The 15,489-nt window shown below is 40.4% G+C and overlaps 1 long non-coding RNA gene across 1 annotated transcript in view; it reads left to right on the top strand.

Moving 5' to 3' along the window:
* Positions 1-1,799: 1,799 nt before the first annotated feature.
* LOC102122545 (uncharacterized) overlaps positions 1,800-15,489 on the top strand; it is a 53,718-nt gene continuing 40,028 nt past the window's right edge. Inside the window, exon 1 of the long non-coding RNA XR_277895.5 lies at positions 1,800-1,938. This is a non-coding gene — a long non-coding RNA (uncharacterized lncRNA). The remainder of the gene's footprint in view (positions 1,939-15,489) is intronic.

Below are 15,489 nucleotides of genomic sequence, written 5' to 3'. Positions count from 1 at the left end.
TTTCTTCCTGTTGAGTCTTCACTACCTAGAACAGTGCTTGGCATACAGCAAACACTAAACGAATTTAAGCTGAATAAATGAATGAATGGATGGGATAGGGGAAAGAATATATATACATGTATCTACATGTATTTAAATCTACATTAAGCTAAAGTTTTCATATATTTAGTTATATACATATATTTCTCTAGGGGTACCTCCTTTGAAGAGGATATATGGATACACACACACACACACACACACACACACACACACACACACACATATCCTGAGTTGTTGCTTCTGTCAGTACAGTACAGTCACTACTGTATTTGGGTGGCCTGTCCTAGCCCTTCTCTCAGATGATGATAACATTCCTGGGGCACTGGCCCAGGTGTGGGGGTTGGTGGGTGTGGGGTCTGTGCAGGCCCTTCGTGAGAGACCTGTGGAGAGCTGTATTTGTGTTTGTTGTGGTGGGTGACTGAGGTGGGCTTGTCAGGGGAGGAATAGGGACATCGAGGCTATTGGAGGAGGCAGGAAGATGGAAGGGAAGTCACTGAAATAATCTTAAGGCCGTGGGTTTGAAATTAGTATCTGCCCACGGAGAGGTAAATCAGAGGCATCCAACGGGGAGGAGAATAACTCTGATCAGGACGCGCTCACACAGGTTAGCGGCTTCCGGTCAGGCGCTCCCGGTGACACTCGCGTCCTTTATCCTCTCCCCCGGAATTTTCTTTAAAACACAGTGTAAAGATAAGGGTAAGAGTCACTTCAAGTAACATGAGAAAACTGTAAGGAAAGAGGAAAAATGAAAATGCTGCCAATGGCAGGAAACGGCACATTTTAATCTTCTCAAACTAAATGGACTCCACGTTGCATCTGGAATTGTGTGTGCTTGATAAACCTAATATGGAAGCCTTTTGCTAAACATCTGACAGGAATCAGCCTCTTCATGAAATGTGAAAAGATGCCTCCACCCAGTTGTTAAGAGGCTACATAAGAGAACAGAAAAAGTTTGCGCAGCTAACACAACACGGGGCTTGCCAAAATCATCCTGCCCTAATTCTCTTGTCAGCAGAGCCACTTTTCTGAAGAGCTAGTGACTCGTGACTTGGTTGCTGGATTCTGCCTGCCCCTCCTGCTGTGTATCCTCCACCCCACCCAAGACCCCTGTCCAGAGCACACCCTTTCTGTGTATTTTCACTTGTTGGGTATTCTTCAGGGCTTGAAGCCTCAGAAATTCCGTTGAGAACACAATGCTCTACGTTCAGGATGTGAATGGCTACAAATGTCGTATTGCTTATCTCGCTCTGTGCAACACCCAGCAGCTGCTGGCCTTTAACGAGGAGGCGGCACAGGGCTCAGAGAATCATCCTGTGTGTGCTTTGTTCGTGCATTTTGCAGCTGATTTAAGAGCAAGAAAGGAACAAACCCCATCTGATGTCTTTACTCCAGAGATCATCTCACATCCTTCCTAGGGCAGGAAGAGCAGGTGACTGGGACACCGGACATTTGGCAAGCTGGTGGCTTTCCTGCGTTGGCATGCTTTACCGGGGTTTTCGTGAAAAGACAATGACCTTTACAAAAAACAATGACCTTTGCAGAGATCTCCAAACCCTGGCAACTCAGCAGCAAGCTCAGTTCCAAAAGCGCTCCTATTGCCTTTCCCAGCAGAGTTGAATAATTGGAAAGTAAAGAAGGACTTTTTAAAAATCACCAAAGTTTTTGGCAAACTTTAGGAGCTCTTTCCCCCACCCTGTAATTAAAGCAGAAGTAAACAGTAAAAGAATATCAAATTGCAGCTCGCTTCAGGAATAGATGCCCAAATGGAGCTGCTGCTTGTCCTAACCTGTGCTTTGAGACAGAAGGACAACCTCTCTGGGGAGCACTCTAATGGGTCCCCAGATCTGACACAGCAAGATTAAGACCTGAAGATTTGGAGCTGAGAGAGGAGAAAGGGTGAGTCATCTGGGCATTATCCAAAGAAAGAAAAAATGTCTTCCTCTTTCAAAGTTGCCTTCTCTGCACTATCCCTGAACCCTTTCTTGTTGTTGGAGTTCATCTCCTGCGTGGTACTGTCTCACCTTGAAGGGGTTCGTAGGTCCAAGGGGCTCAAAGCAGTCCTGCTCCCTGCTACACAGTGTGTGTGAAGACTCTGTGTCAGACTGACTTGGTCTGTGTCTCACCCACTCATCAGCTGGGTAACCCCAGACAAATTACTGACCGTCTCCAATCTTCAGTTTTCTCAAGTCTACAAAGAGGAGAACAATAGTATTTACCTTACAGGGAAGACATGGGACTTAAATGAAACAGTGTAAAGTTCTTGAGGCATAAGAACCACTCAACCATTGATTTACATGTATCAATAGTTAATTTCTTTTTACTGTTGTCCCATTGTATGAACATATCACGATTTGTTTATTCATTCACCTGTTGATGGATGTTTGGATTGCTTCCAGTTTTTGGCTATTACAAATAAAGCTGCTACTATTTGTCTACAAGTGTGGTATAGACACATTTTCCCTTTTTTTTTCTTTTTTTTTGGGGGGACAGAGTCTGGCTGTGTTGCCCAGGCTGGAGTGTAGTGGCACAATCTTGGCTCAATATGACCTCTGCCTCCCTGGTTCAAGTGATTCTCCTGCCTCAGCCTCCCGAGAAGCTGGAATTACAGGCGCACACCACCATGCCTGGCTAATTTTTGTATTTTTAGTAGAGACAGGGTTTCTCCACGTTGGTCAGGCTAGTCTCAAACTCCTGACCTCATGATCCACCCGCCTCGGCCTTCCAAAGTGCTGGGATTACAGGCATAAGCCACCACACCTGGCCATTTTCCCTTTTTTCTTGGGTAAGTACTTAGGGGTAGAATGGCTAGCCCAGATGGTAGCTGTATGTGTAACTTTTAAGGAAACTGTCAAGCAATTTTCCGAAGTAGTCACATCATCTGGTTGTTTCCATGAGTGGCTTATAAGAGTTCCAGTTCCTTCACATCCTTATCAGCACTTGGTATGGTCAGTCTTTTTGTTTTATCCATTCACATCGGCAAGTAGTGGTAGGTGATTCACATTTACTGTAGCTTGTAGTGAAGATATTTAGGTGAACATTCTGTGCAACTATATCATTCATTCATTGCATAGTGCACAGGCCTCAAAGCTCAAAAATTATCTGAAGACAACCTGTTGTGAACTTAAATCTTTGATGGACAGTTGGGTGCATCTGACTCTGAAGATTGAGTGAATTTCAAGTAGGAGCAGTCTAACGATTCAGGGCCATAGACTGTTACAGGTAATTAGGCATGAGCCGGGCAGGAGAGGGTCCTCCCCCCACCCAGTAGAAATGTTGGGTGATGGTTTGGCAATTATTGCATTGCCTCTCTAAAAATATGTATTTGGCAGCTCCAGGGAGAGGCCATTTCCTGATGGTCCACACCTGTTAACATCAAAATGTTAATTGAATGCAGGCCCCAGGGAGAAGCAACTTCCTGGGCATGCGTGTTAAGAGACAAAAATGGTGAAGTATGATCTTCCGGGGGCACACTCCACCAGAAAAGGGAAGAAAGCCTCAGATGGGCATGTGTATGACTTCCTAAATACATTGTGCATGCTCAATTCCAAAGGGTAGGGAAAGCACTGGGCATGTGGAAAGCCCACCCTAAGGGAAGAATCATGGGAAAGAGGCGAGCCTATAAAGTCCTAGGATCAAGGTTAAAGGCCCCTCTTTTTTGCTGTCTTCTTTTGCTCTCTTTTCTTTCTTGGACCTTCAAGCGCCTGCTTGGGTCTCCTTCAAATGAATTTTCCTCTCTTTCCTGTTCTAAAGCTTCTTAAATAAACTTCTACTCCTGCCTGGAAACTTGCCTTGGTCTCTTCTTCTGCTGTATGCCACTCAGTCAAATTCTTTCTTCTGAGGCAGCAAGGACTGAAGTTGCTCTGGATCCGTATGGATTCACTGCTGGTAACTCGGGTCTCTTCCACTGGTAACAAGACCACTTAATTTTCTTCTCATTACTTCTACTAACGCCAAATAACTGCCGTGATTTTATTGATTCACCTACAAAGCCAATAATGAGCCCTGGTTCATATCACCTTTAGCTCCTGTTACTAACAATAACAAACATCATAAGATTGGCAACGCTATTAGTTTTGCCCTATGTTTATAATAACGAGGTTAGGGAAGGTATTCTTCACTACTTTTGGGGACTCAAAAGAGAGAATCCATAGGAGAAATTTAACTCTGGTTTTAGTTCTAGAAGTAGCTTTGCTTGTCCTGAGCAAATGGTTTGTTTTTCCTGATGAACACTGGAAATTGTGCTGTTTCTTTCTTCACGCTGGTAACCAGAGACCTTTAGAGCCAAATTTGCCTTCTACTCCATAGCAAGTTTATCAGACTTTATGTTATGTGTTTAGTAAACTAACCTATGCCTGCCTCCACATTACTTTCCTATTTTAATTTTCTATTTGCTTTACTTTCCATACTAGTTAAAAGATTTTGAATTTAAATGATTTTTTTAAACTATGTGTTTATAATCAGAATCCAAAAGGCATAATTTAAACTATCTCTCACTCTTGCTCCAAAAACATCTGTTCCCCTTTCCCAGGGGAAACTGCTTTTATCAGTTTGTACTGTGTCTTTGCAGAGAATCTAGGTGACTATAAGTATCCATGAGAATAGAAGTATAATGTATGTATGGGTGTGTGTAGTACATATTTGTAAGCAGTCTATTGAACAAGTTGAAGTCGGTAGGGTATACATAGAAAGCAACTTTATTCCCGCTCATTGTTGACTCTTGAAATACACTCTGTTGTTTCCTTGCCTGCCTGTGGATCAGTTCTGTGGCAGATACCTTGGCTTTTCTAGTTACTTTCAGATATAAATAGGTAGTCTAACTTTCCCTTAAAAAGTCTAGACTGCTGGTGAGGATATGGAGAAAAGGGAACACTTATACATTGTTGGTGGGAGTGTAAATTAGTTCAACCATTGTGGAAAGCAGTATGGCAATTCCTCAAAGAGCTAAAAGCAGGACGACCATTTGACCCAGCAATCCTATACGGGGTATATACCCAGAGGAATGGAAATCATTCTACCATAAAGACATATGCATGCAAATGTTCACTGCAGCACTTTTCATAGTAGCAAAGACATGGAATCAACCTAAATGCCCATCAGTGAAAGACTGGATAAAGAAAATGTGGTACATATAAACCATGAAATTCTATGTACCCATACAAAAGATAGAAATCAGGCTAGGCAAGGTGGGTCACGCCTGTAATCCCAGCACTTTGGGAGACTGTGACGTGTGGATCACTTGAGGTCAGGAGTTTGAGACCAGCCTGACCAACATGGTGAAACACCATCTCTACTAAAAATACAAAAATTAGCTGGGTGTGGTGGCAGCTGCCTTTCTTGGAGGTTGGTGGAAGGTGAGTAGAGGGGAAAATTGGGCAGGGAATGAGGGCTCTACTGAAAAGAATAGGCCATGTTATGTATCAAAATATTTTTCCATTGGGAAAATGGGGCAAGTATTGTCTGACTGAGTTCTTGCAGAAATTTCTATAAATACCCAGAGATTTAATGTTGTGCTTGAAAGGAACTACAGAAAAGCAACACACTATTTTAACTCATTGTTTAGCGTGAGCAGACTTTAAATTGCTCTAGAATGAGTTTTGTACTTTGACAGTTTTTTGGTGCACATATCATACACAAACAAAGCCAAAATGAAAAAGTGCAGAATCTGAAAAACTATATCATTTGGGTTTCTCCAGACTAAACAAATATTTCAAGTATGGCCAGATAAAAAGATTTTTCTAACCCTCCCTGTCCCTCACCCCACCTTCCTATGGGAGGACCAAATTTGCAACACAGTTCAAGAATGTTGAATTAAGAGCTTTGAATGGTTTCTATTCATGGTAAATCTCTTGGCTTTGGGCAGAGTGCAAGAACTCAACCATACCATTGGACAGGTTTGTTGGAATTCAGTCAGTGAGTGTTTCCTCTAGATTACAATTCTTTCCACAAAAATATTTTTCTAGGCAAGTAGTTCCATAATTTATTAGCTTCAAGAACCTACAAAGTCAAATGGAGATAAACTTTGATTGGGAGAAAATAAATAGTAGATTTTAGAAGATGCAGACCACAGCCATTTGGGAAAATATCCTTTGCCATCATTGCTATCAATGCAGTGTTAGTGCTCTGAAAACCAGAACCTCTATTCTCTTTCCTTGCCACCTCACAATCTTACCTCCTGCAAGCCAGTGCACCAGTGTGACATGTAATCACAATCACGTGATCATCTACTGCTATCAAATCTTTAGTGACTTCTTTTCAGTATTGGGTCAACTGAGTCCTCAAGATCTATTTTAATGCCTTGTCTTTAAGCAGTCTGAAAAACTGATGAAAGTATCTTCACATCAGAAGCCTTGACCTTACTGAAGTTATTATCAATTTCTTCTGTGGGTCTAGAAACAACACTGCACACTCTTTGTTTCTACTCTGCAGGCTAGTTTCCTGAGGTTGGCCTTCAGTTCCCCCAAGCTTCTTGGCAATGCCTCTTCTTGTTCAGAGATTGACTTAGCCACTGAAGTTCTAGGTTTCTAGCAAGCAGGCTGGACAGAGGATCTTTGTGGAATATCACCTCTCCAGCTGATTTCTTCCTGCCTGTCTTCCTTGTTCCCACTCTGTGTTTTCTATTTTCTTGCTTTTCTCTGCTTCTACCCTCTCCTTCTTCTGCCCCTCTAGACATCAATTAAGCATTTGTAGGTGCTAAGGAAAACCCAAAGATAAACAAGACAAAGTTCCTGCCATTGAGATGCTCAATATAAAGGAGACAGTTTTATAACAGATAATGATCATATAGAATGCTTTCACCATGTGGGTGTCATTGTGCATGCCCTGTTTCTTGTTTCTAAATCCTATGAACAACCATGCCCTGTCAGACTTCAAGGGTTCCTCAAATCTCCATCTTTGTCTTTTCCTCTTCTTACTCTACATGTTCTGTCTTGGAGGCATTATTCCATCAATTACTATAGCCTTCACTACATCCTCATATCTCCTAAGTCTCCCTGTCGACCCAGATTCCACCCTTCTCTGCCTCAGATCCATAAAGTCGGTACCCAACTCAGTGACTGAGACACAGGGGACAGACATCAGCATGGCCAAAGGAATGCAAGAAGGTGGTAAAGAGAAATGCTTTTTCAATGAGTTTCATATGGATTTCCAGCAATATAGCTGGAGGAATTCAGATTCTGTGTACCTCAGTTGGCTTACAAGTACAATGGTTAGTGAATACACTTAAGATTTGAACTTTAGGACTATGGCAGGTATTTGTCAAGAATGTTTTCTTTCTTACCTTGGTCCTCACAGGTAAACCTTGGGAAGAGTGAAGCTCTTTTTTTCAGGAGCCCAAAGATGGCAAGATTGCTTGGCTTTGGCCATGATCATGGCTATTGGATGAAAGGTTGCAGTGGCCCCCACTCTATAATCCAGAAGGGAAAGTTAATGGGTATCACCTCTTTTATTGTTTCACTCTTGCCAACTTCTCTGGAAAGACAAGTAACTTTTGGCTTGCTTTGCTTTGTGGGACATAGCTTTCTGAGCTGGAGAAGGCACTGCTTTTTAAATGATATGCTTAAGAATCCCTAATACCAAAGCCACTCATATATTTGGAAACTCTTACTTGAAGTCTGACTTGTAGACAGAATACTGTAACTTGATTTTTACCCTCACTATTCAGTTTCTACAAAACAAATATCATGGCTTCAGTAATGATCTTTCACGTTTTTCTAAATGTAATATCTCAACCAGCATGGCCATGTCAGCTTTATTCTAATCATTTTTAAGGTAATATACAAAACCCACCTTTAAAATGATTAATCTCTTGTGGTGGAATAATAGATGATCATATTTTCTTCTGTGTTTTCTGAACTCTTTAATTAATTTATAGCAATTTATCAATGGGAAAAATTTACAAAATGGTTTTTAAAAAATAAAAAGGGATCATTCATATTAAAAAATAAAAAGGGATCAAGAACAATGGCATGATACACAGTATGCCCTCACCTGCAAAAGGAATGAACAACACAGTGAGATTCAGTGGGTTTTTCTTATTTTTTTATTTTATTTCACAAAAGAGTCTTGTTATCAAAAATGACTACTGTCTCCTTCAAAGGACAAGTTTGAGAGAAAAGTTTGGGAGGCTTGTCACTTGTTTTTGTAATCCTCCATCACTTGCCACACTTTTTAAAAATATCACGCTTTTGAACTGCGTGTTTTACAATTGCCTCAGTGATGGCCAGTCATCCTTGTTAAGGGTGGTTTTGATTTTGATTGTAAGCTAGGCCAACATCTTTTTTAATTAAAGACAGTTGTAATTATAAAATAATGAGTTTCATTTTATCTGTTATTGTGTTACGTGCAGCTGTGAACTAGCTCTAGGGGCAATTGCAAAAGAGGAGTTTCTGTTGGATTAAGTACCTTCCTAGGTATTATTTTAAAGGAAATGATATTCACTTAGGGTTGGTGTGTGTTTTTAATCACTTTTAAAATAAACTCTTGAGTATTCTATGTACATTTGTTTAAGATTTTACTTTGTAACTCAAAACAATTTTTTGTGTTTGCCCTGAAAGCCTTAAATAGCAAAGTACCTAATTATAAAAATGGCATAAGTAAATAATTTTTTAAAAGTTGTTGATATTTCTTGGTGTAAGGTTACAAATATTTAAGGTAAGCGAGGATAACAGCATTCTTAGAAGTTGAGGATAACGAGACAGGGTACAAGGAACAGGAGAATGGGATTCACGCAAGTTGTACACATAACATGGCTTCTCTGCATTGGAGCCTGGAATTGCAGCAAAAAAACACTGGCTGCTGTATCTTTAGAAACAATGAATGCAATTCTTGGTGAACACCAACGAGCTGTGATTGTGCCTTTAGCACCTGGGTCTTATTCCCTTTTATAGAATAGAAAATGTGGAAAATATTTAGGAGAATTTCTCTGGAGAATGTGCTACCAGATGCTCTCAGCCAGCACAGACCCTGGAAATACATCAAGCCCCCTACCCACTCCATGTTCCCATGTGCATGGGAAACCTGTTTTCCTAACCTTCCTCCCTTCCTCCAAAGCTGGCTCTGACACCGCCCTCCGTTAGTCAACTACCGTACATCATTCCTTTGGTACTCCACAGAGAAGAAATGATTCCCATCAAATTATCGCAACTCCTTTGAAGGTGATTTGTCAGCCTTTTGTCTGTCAAGGTGAGCCTCCTCCCCAGCCCCCACCACACATTCTGTCAAGCAAGTCCATGAGAAAAAGGACAAGGGATTAAGCCAAGGCAAGGCTCTCCCACCTCCCCACTCATGCTCCTGTCCCTGTGTGAGGCACCTACCCCCGAATTTCTAGTTGAACCAGGAGTTTGGTTGTATGGTTGGGAGTTAGCTCCTCCTATGTTCCACTCAGGAGCCCAGGCTGCCAGCCCTGACCCAATTGTGGGGCAGATATGCTCTAGGGATAAAGTGGTTGTCCTCCATCTGTGGCTCCACAAATTCAACTCCACTCTGTGAAGTATATGGTGGATGCCTTCCAAGCTGTTAGATAAGTGAATTATTCAGTAATCTCAACAAAGAAGGATTAGCGGATATACTTCTCCAAACAGGACATAGTAGAATGTTGAAGGTTTTCTGGTGGGGATTCAGCGGAAGTGGAGTGGGGGTTTCTATCTGACTAGAAAAAGGAATTTCTAATACTATTTTGACTTTTTCAGTGTTTATTGACATACAATTTTTATATTATACAATGCAGAATTTGAAGTATACAGCTCAAATACTTTTTATGTATTTATATATTCATGTGACCATCACCCAGATCCAGACCTAAAACGTATTTCCATCATTGCTGAAAGTTAGCTCATGACCTTCTCCAGTCAATAACACCCCACTTTCCTAGCCCAGGATAACATTTATTCTTACTTCTATCTCCGATACTAGTTTTGCCTGTTCTTGAAATTCAAATATAATTTAAAAGTTGTCCTCCATAGTGGTTGATTTCTTTCAGTTAAAGGAATTTTTAAAAATTGTATCCATATTGTTATAGGCCAATGAGTTCATTTCTTTTTATTGCTGTATTGTATACCACAAATTGTAGGTAGTTCCATTGTATATACTACAATTTGCTTATCCATTCTCCTATTGATAAACATTTGCGCTATTTCTACCTTTTTAGTATTATAAATATAGTTTTCATGAGCATTGTTATACAAGTCTTTTGTGGGCATATGTATTCATGTATCATGATTATACAGCTAATAGTAGAATTGTCAGGTCAAGGAGTTGATGCTGTTTATTTAACTCACTTAATTAGAAATCATCAGACATGTTTCCAAAGTAATTGCAACGTTCTCATTCTCACCAGCAATGTATTTGATTTCCACTTGCTTCACATCCTTGACAATAGTTGATATTGTCCTTTTTCCTTGACCATTCTGCAGTGTGTATTGTGATATCTCGTGTGGTTTTAATGTGCATTACGATGATGACTAATAATGTCAAGCATTTTTTTATACCTTTATTGGCTACTTATATACTATTTTTTGTGAAGTGCTTATTTGGGCATTTTACCTGTATTCAAGTTGGGTTGCTTGTCTTTTTATTATTAATTTAAAAAATATATTCCTGATATGTATCATGGAGAACTTAAACTACCGAATTTCAGATATCATATCTGGAATAATATGATAGATTTCAGATAGAAACGTGATCGATATAATGGAATAGATAAACCTTTGTTAGATATTTTATTGCGCATGTTTTCTTAGTCAATGGCTTATCTTTTCATTCGTATCTTTTGATAAGCAGAAGTTGTGAATTTAAGTACTATTTATCAATTTTTCTTTTGTAATTAATGTTTTAGTATCTAAGAACTCTGCCTGTTTCAAGTTAGTGAAGATATTTTCATGTTTTCTTTTACAAGTTTTATTGTTTTAGCTTTCATGTTTATGTCTATTCAAATTAATTTTTGATGTGATGTGAAAAAGAGGTCAAGGTTCATTGTTTTCCATTTGAATATCCAGCTGTTCCCACAATCATTTATTTAGGTTAGTGCAAAAGTAATTGCAATTTTTGCCATTACTTTCCATCACAAAAACCACAATTACTTTTGCACCAACCTAATATAAAGACCTTCCTTTCTTCATTGATTTTTATTAGTGACTTTGTTGAAAATCAGTATCTGTATACAGTCATGCATCACTTGACAGGGATACGTCCTGAGAAATGTATTGTTAGGTGATTTCATCCTTGTGCGAACGTCATAGAGTGTACTTACACGAACCTAGCCTACCACACACCTAGGCTATATGGAACAGCCTATTGCTCCTAGGCCACAAACCTGTACAGCATGGTACTCTACTGAATACTATAGGCAATTATAACACAATGCTAAATATTTGTGCATCTAAACATAGAAAATATACAGTAAAAATACAGTATAAAGATAAAAAATGGCACACTTGTACAGGGCACTTACAGGAATGGAGCTTGCAGAACTGAAAGTTGCTGTGAGTGAGTCAGTGAGTGAGTGGCGAGTGAATGTGCAGGCCCAGCTCATTACTGTACATTATTATAGACTTTATAAACACTGTACACTTAGGCTATGCTAAATTTCTTTAAACAATTTCTATCAATACTAAATTAACCTTAGCTTACTGTAACTTTTTACTTTATAAACTTTTGAATTTTTAGAAACTTTTTGACTCTTTTGTGAAAACCCTTAGCTTAAAACACAACACATTGTATAGCTGTACAAAAATATTTTCTTTCTTTATATCCTTATTCTATAAGCTTTTTTTTTCTATTTTAAAAAAAGCCTTTTTTTTTTTTTTTTTTTTTTTTTTTTTTTGCTTTTTAAACTTTTTTGTTACAAACTAAGATCCGAACACACACATTAGCCTAGGCCTACACAGGGTCAGGATCATCAGTATCACTGTCTTCCACCTCCACATCTTGTCCCACTGGAAGGCCTTCTGGAGCAATAACATGCATGGAATTGTCATCTCCCATTATAACAATATCTTCTGGAATACCTCCTGAAGGGCCTGCCTGAGGCTATCTTACAGTTAACTTTTTTAAATAAGTAGGAGTACACTCTGAATTAAAGATTAAAAATTTAGTATAGTAAACACTTATACCTGTAACACGGTCATTTATTATCATTATCAAGTATTATAAAGGGTACATAATTGTATGTACTATACTTTTTTTTTCTTTTTAGAGATAGGATCTCACTCTGCTGCCCAGGCTGTAGTACAGGGGTGCAATCACAGTTCACTGCATCCTCTACCTGCTGGGCTCAAGTGATTCTCCCACCTCAGCCTCCTGAATAGCTGGGACCACAGGTGTGCATCAGCACACTTGGCTACTTTAAAAAATTTTTGTAGACAGGGTCTCACTATGTTTCCCCAGTTGCATTTGAACTCCTGGACTCAAGCAGTCCTCCTGTCTCAGCCTCCCAAAGTTCTGGGATTACAGGTGTGAACCACCTTGCCTGGCCTGTGCTATACTTTTGTAGGACTGGCAGTACAGTAGGTTTGTTTACACCAGCATCCCCACAAATCGGTGAGTGCTGCACTATGATGTTGCTAGGCAATAGGAATTTTTCAACTCCATTATAAACTTACGGGATCACTATCACATATCCAGTCTGTCATTGACCAAAATGTTTTTATGAGTGCATGACTGTATATGTGTTTCTATTTCTCTTTGATTTCTCTTTCTCTTTCTCTCTTCTTTTCCTCAGATCTTTTAGTCTATCTTGGTGACAACACCACAGCACCTTGATTACTATGGATTAGTTTGCAGTAAGTTTGGAAATCTGGTAGTTTAAATTCTCCAACTTTGTTTCTTTTATAAAGATTACTGTGGCCATTCTAGTTTTTATATTTCCATATAAATTTAGAAGCATCTGATGTAGTTTGGATATTTGTCCCTGCCCAAATCTCATGTTGAATTGTAATCCCCAGTGCTAGAGGTGGGGCTTGGTGGGAGGTGTTTGGATCATGGGGGTGAATTCCTCATGGCCTGATGCTTTCTTCATGATAGTGAATTCTCATGAGATCTAGTCATTTAAGAGTGTGTGGCACCTCCCTTCACTCTCACTGTCTCTCTCTCTCTTGCTCCTGCTTTTGCCATGTGATGTGCCTGTTCCCCCTTTGCCTTATGTCATTATTGGAAGCTTCCTGAGGCCTCCTCAGAGGCAGCTCTGCTATGCTTCCTGTATAGCTTGCAGAACTATCACCCAATTAAACCTCTTTTTAAAATAAATTACCCCATCTCAGGTATTTCTTTATAGCAATGCAAGAATGAATGACCTACTACAGAAAATTGGTACTGAGGAGTGGGGCATTGCTATAAAGATATCTGAAAATGTGTAAGCAGCCTTGGAACTGAGGTCGAAGAATTTGGATGTCTCAGCAGAAGACAGGAAGATGAGGAAAAGTTTGGAACTTCTTAGAGACTGGTTAAACAGTTGTGACCAAACTTCTGATAGTTATATCGACAGTGAAGTCCAGGGTGAGGAGGTCTCAGATGGAAATGAGGAACTTATTGGGAACTGGAGCAAAGGTCACACCTGTTATGCTTGAGTAAAGGGTTTGGCTGCATTCTGTTCATGCCCTAGGGGCCTATGGAAGTTTGAGCTTGAAAATGATGACCTAGGGTATCAGGTAGAGTAAATTTCTTGGTAGCAAGTGTTCAATATGTGGCCTGGCTGCTTCTTACAGCCTATGCCCGGATGTGGGAGTAAAGGAATGACTTAAAGTTGGAACTTATATTTAAATAGGAAACAGAGTGTATAAGGTTGGAAAATTTGTAGACTGGCCATATGGCAGAAAAAGAAAAAGCTTTTTTGAGGAGAGGGATTCAAGTAGGCTGTAGAACAACCACTTGCTAGAGAAATCTGCATTACTAAAAGAGAGCCAAGTGCTTCTAGCCAAGACAATGTGGAAAATAACCTCGAAAGCATTTCAGAGACCATGTGTCAGCCCCTCCCATCACAAGTCTGAAGGTGTAGGAGGGAAGAATGGTTTTGTGGTCCAGACCCAGGACCCCACTGCCCTGTGCAGCCTCAGGATATTGCTCCCTACATCCCAGCCACTCCAGCTTGAGCCTTGGCTCCAAGGGCCCCAGACACAGCTCAGGCTGCTGCTTCAGAGGGTGCAACCATACATTTTGGTGGCTTCCATGTGGTGTTAAGCCTGCAGGTGCACAGAATGCAAAAGTGAAGGAGGCTTGGGAGCTTCTGTCCAGATGTCAGAGGATGTATGGAAAAGCCTGGGTGTTCTGATCAGAAGCCTGTTGCAGGGGCAGAGCCCTCATAGAAAATCTCTACTAGGGCAATGCCAAGGGGGAATATGGGATTGGAGCCCCCACACAGGGTCCCCTCTGGGGTACTGCCTGGTGGAGCTGTGGGAAAGGGGCCACTGTCCTCTAGAACCAAGAATGATAAATCCACCAGTAACTTGCACACTCTACCTGGAAAAGCTGCAAACACTCAAGAACTGTGAGAACAGCTACCAGAGCTGAACCCTGCAGAGCCACAGGGATGGAGCTTCCCAAGGACTTGGGAGCTGACTTCTTGCACCAGTGTGCCCTGTACGTGAGACATGGAGTCAAAGGAGATTATTTTGGAGCTTTGAAATGTAACAACTCTCCCACTGGGTTTTGAACTTGCGTGGGGCCTGTAGCCCCTTTCTTTTGGCCAATTTCTCCCTTTTGGAATGAGAATGTTTACCCAATGCCTATATCCCATTGTATCTTGGAAGTAACTCACTTGCTTTTGATTTTAAAGGCTCATAGGTAGAAGGAATTTCCCTTGTCTCAGATGAGACTTTGGACTCTTGAGTTAATGCTGGAATGTGTTAAGATTTGCAGGGACTGTTGAGAAGGCATGATTGTATTTTGCAATGTGAGAAGGGCATGAGATTTGGGGCCAGGAATGGAATGATATAGTTAGGATATTTGTCCCTTCCCAAATCTCACATTGAAATATAATTCGCAGTGCTGGAGTTGGGGCCTGGTGGGAGGTGTTTGGATCATGAGTGTGAATTCCTCATGACTCAGGTACTGTCTTTATGATAGTGAGTTCTCGTGAGATATGGTCATTTAAAAGTGTGTGGTACCCCGTGACACACACCTCTCTTTCTCTCTTGCTCCTGCTTTTGCTATGTGATATACCTACTCCCCCTTTTCCTTCTGCCATGACTGGAAGCTTCCTGAGGCTTCCCCAGAAGCAGATGCTACTATGCCTACAGAACTGTGAGCCAATTAAAGTTTTTAAAATAAATTACCCAGACTCAGGTATTTCTTTATAGCAATTCAAGAATGGCCTACTACATTATGTTACCAACTTGTAGTTTTAAAAAGCTTGCAGGAATTTAGATTTGCACTGCACTGAATCTAATAAATCAATTAGGAGAGAAATTATCTGTTTTTTCACTCCATGAACACTTTTAATTTAGGTCATTGGAAAGG

This window comes from Macaca fascicularis, chromosome 6 (assembly GCF_037993035.2).
Source record: "Macaca fascicularis isolate 582-1 chromosome 6, T2T-MFA8v1.1".
NCBI lineage: Eukaryota > Metazoa > Chordata > Mammalia > Primates > Cercopithecidae > Macaca > Macaca fascicularis.
The sequence above is the reverse complement of the archived record's forward strand: the minus strand, read 5'-3'. Positions and strand labels throughout refer to the sequence as shown.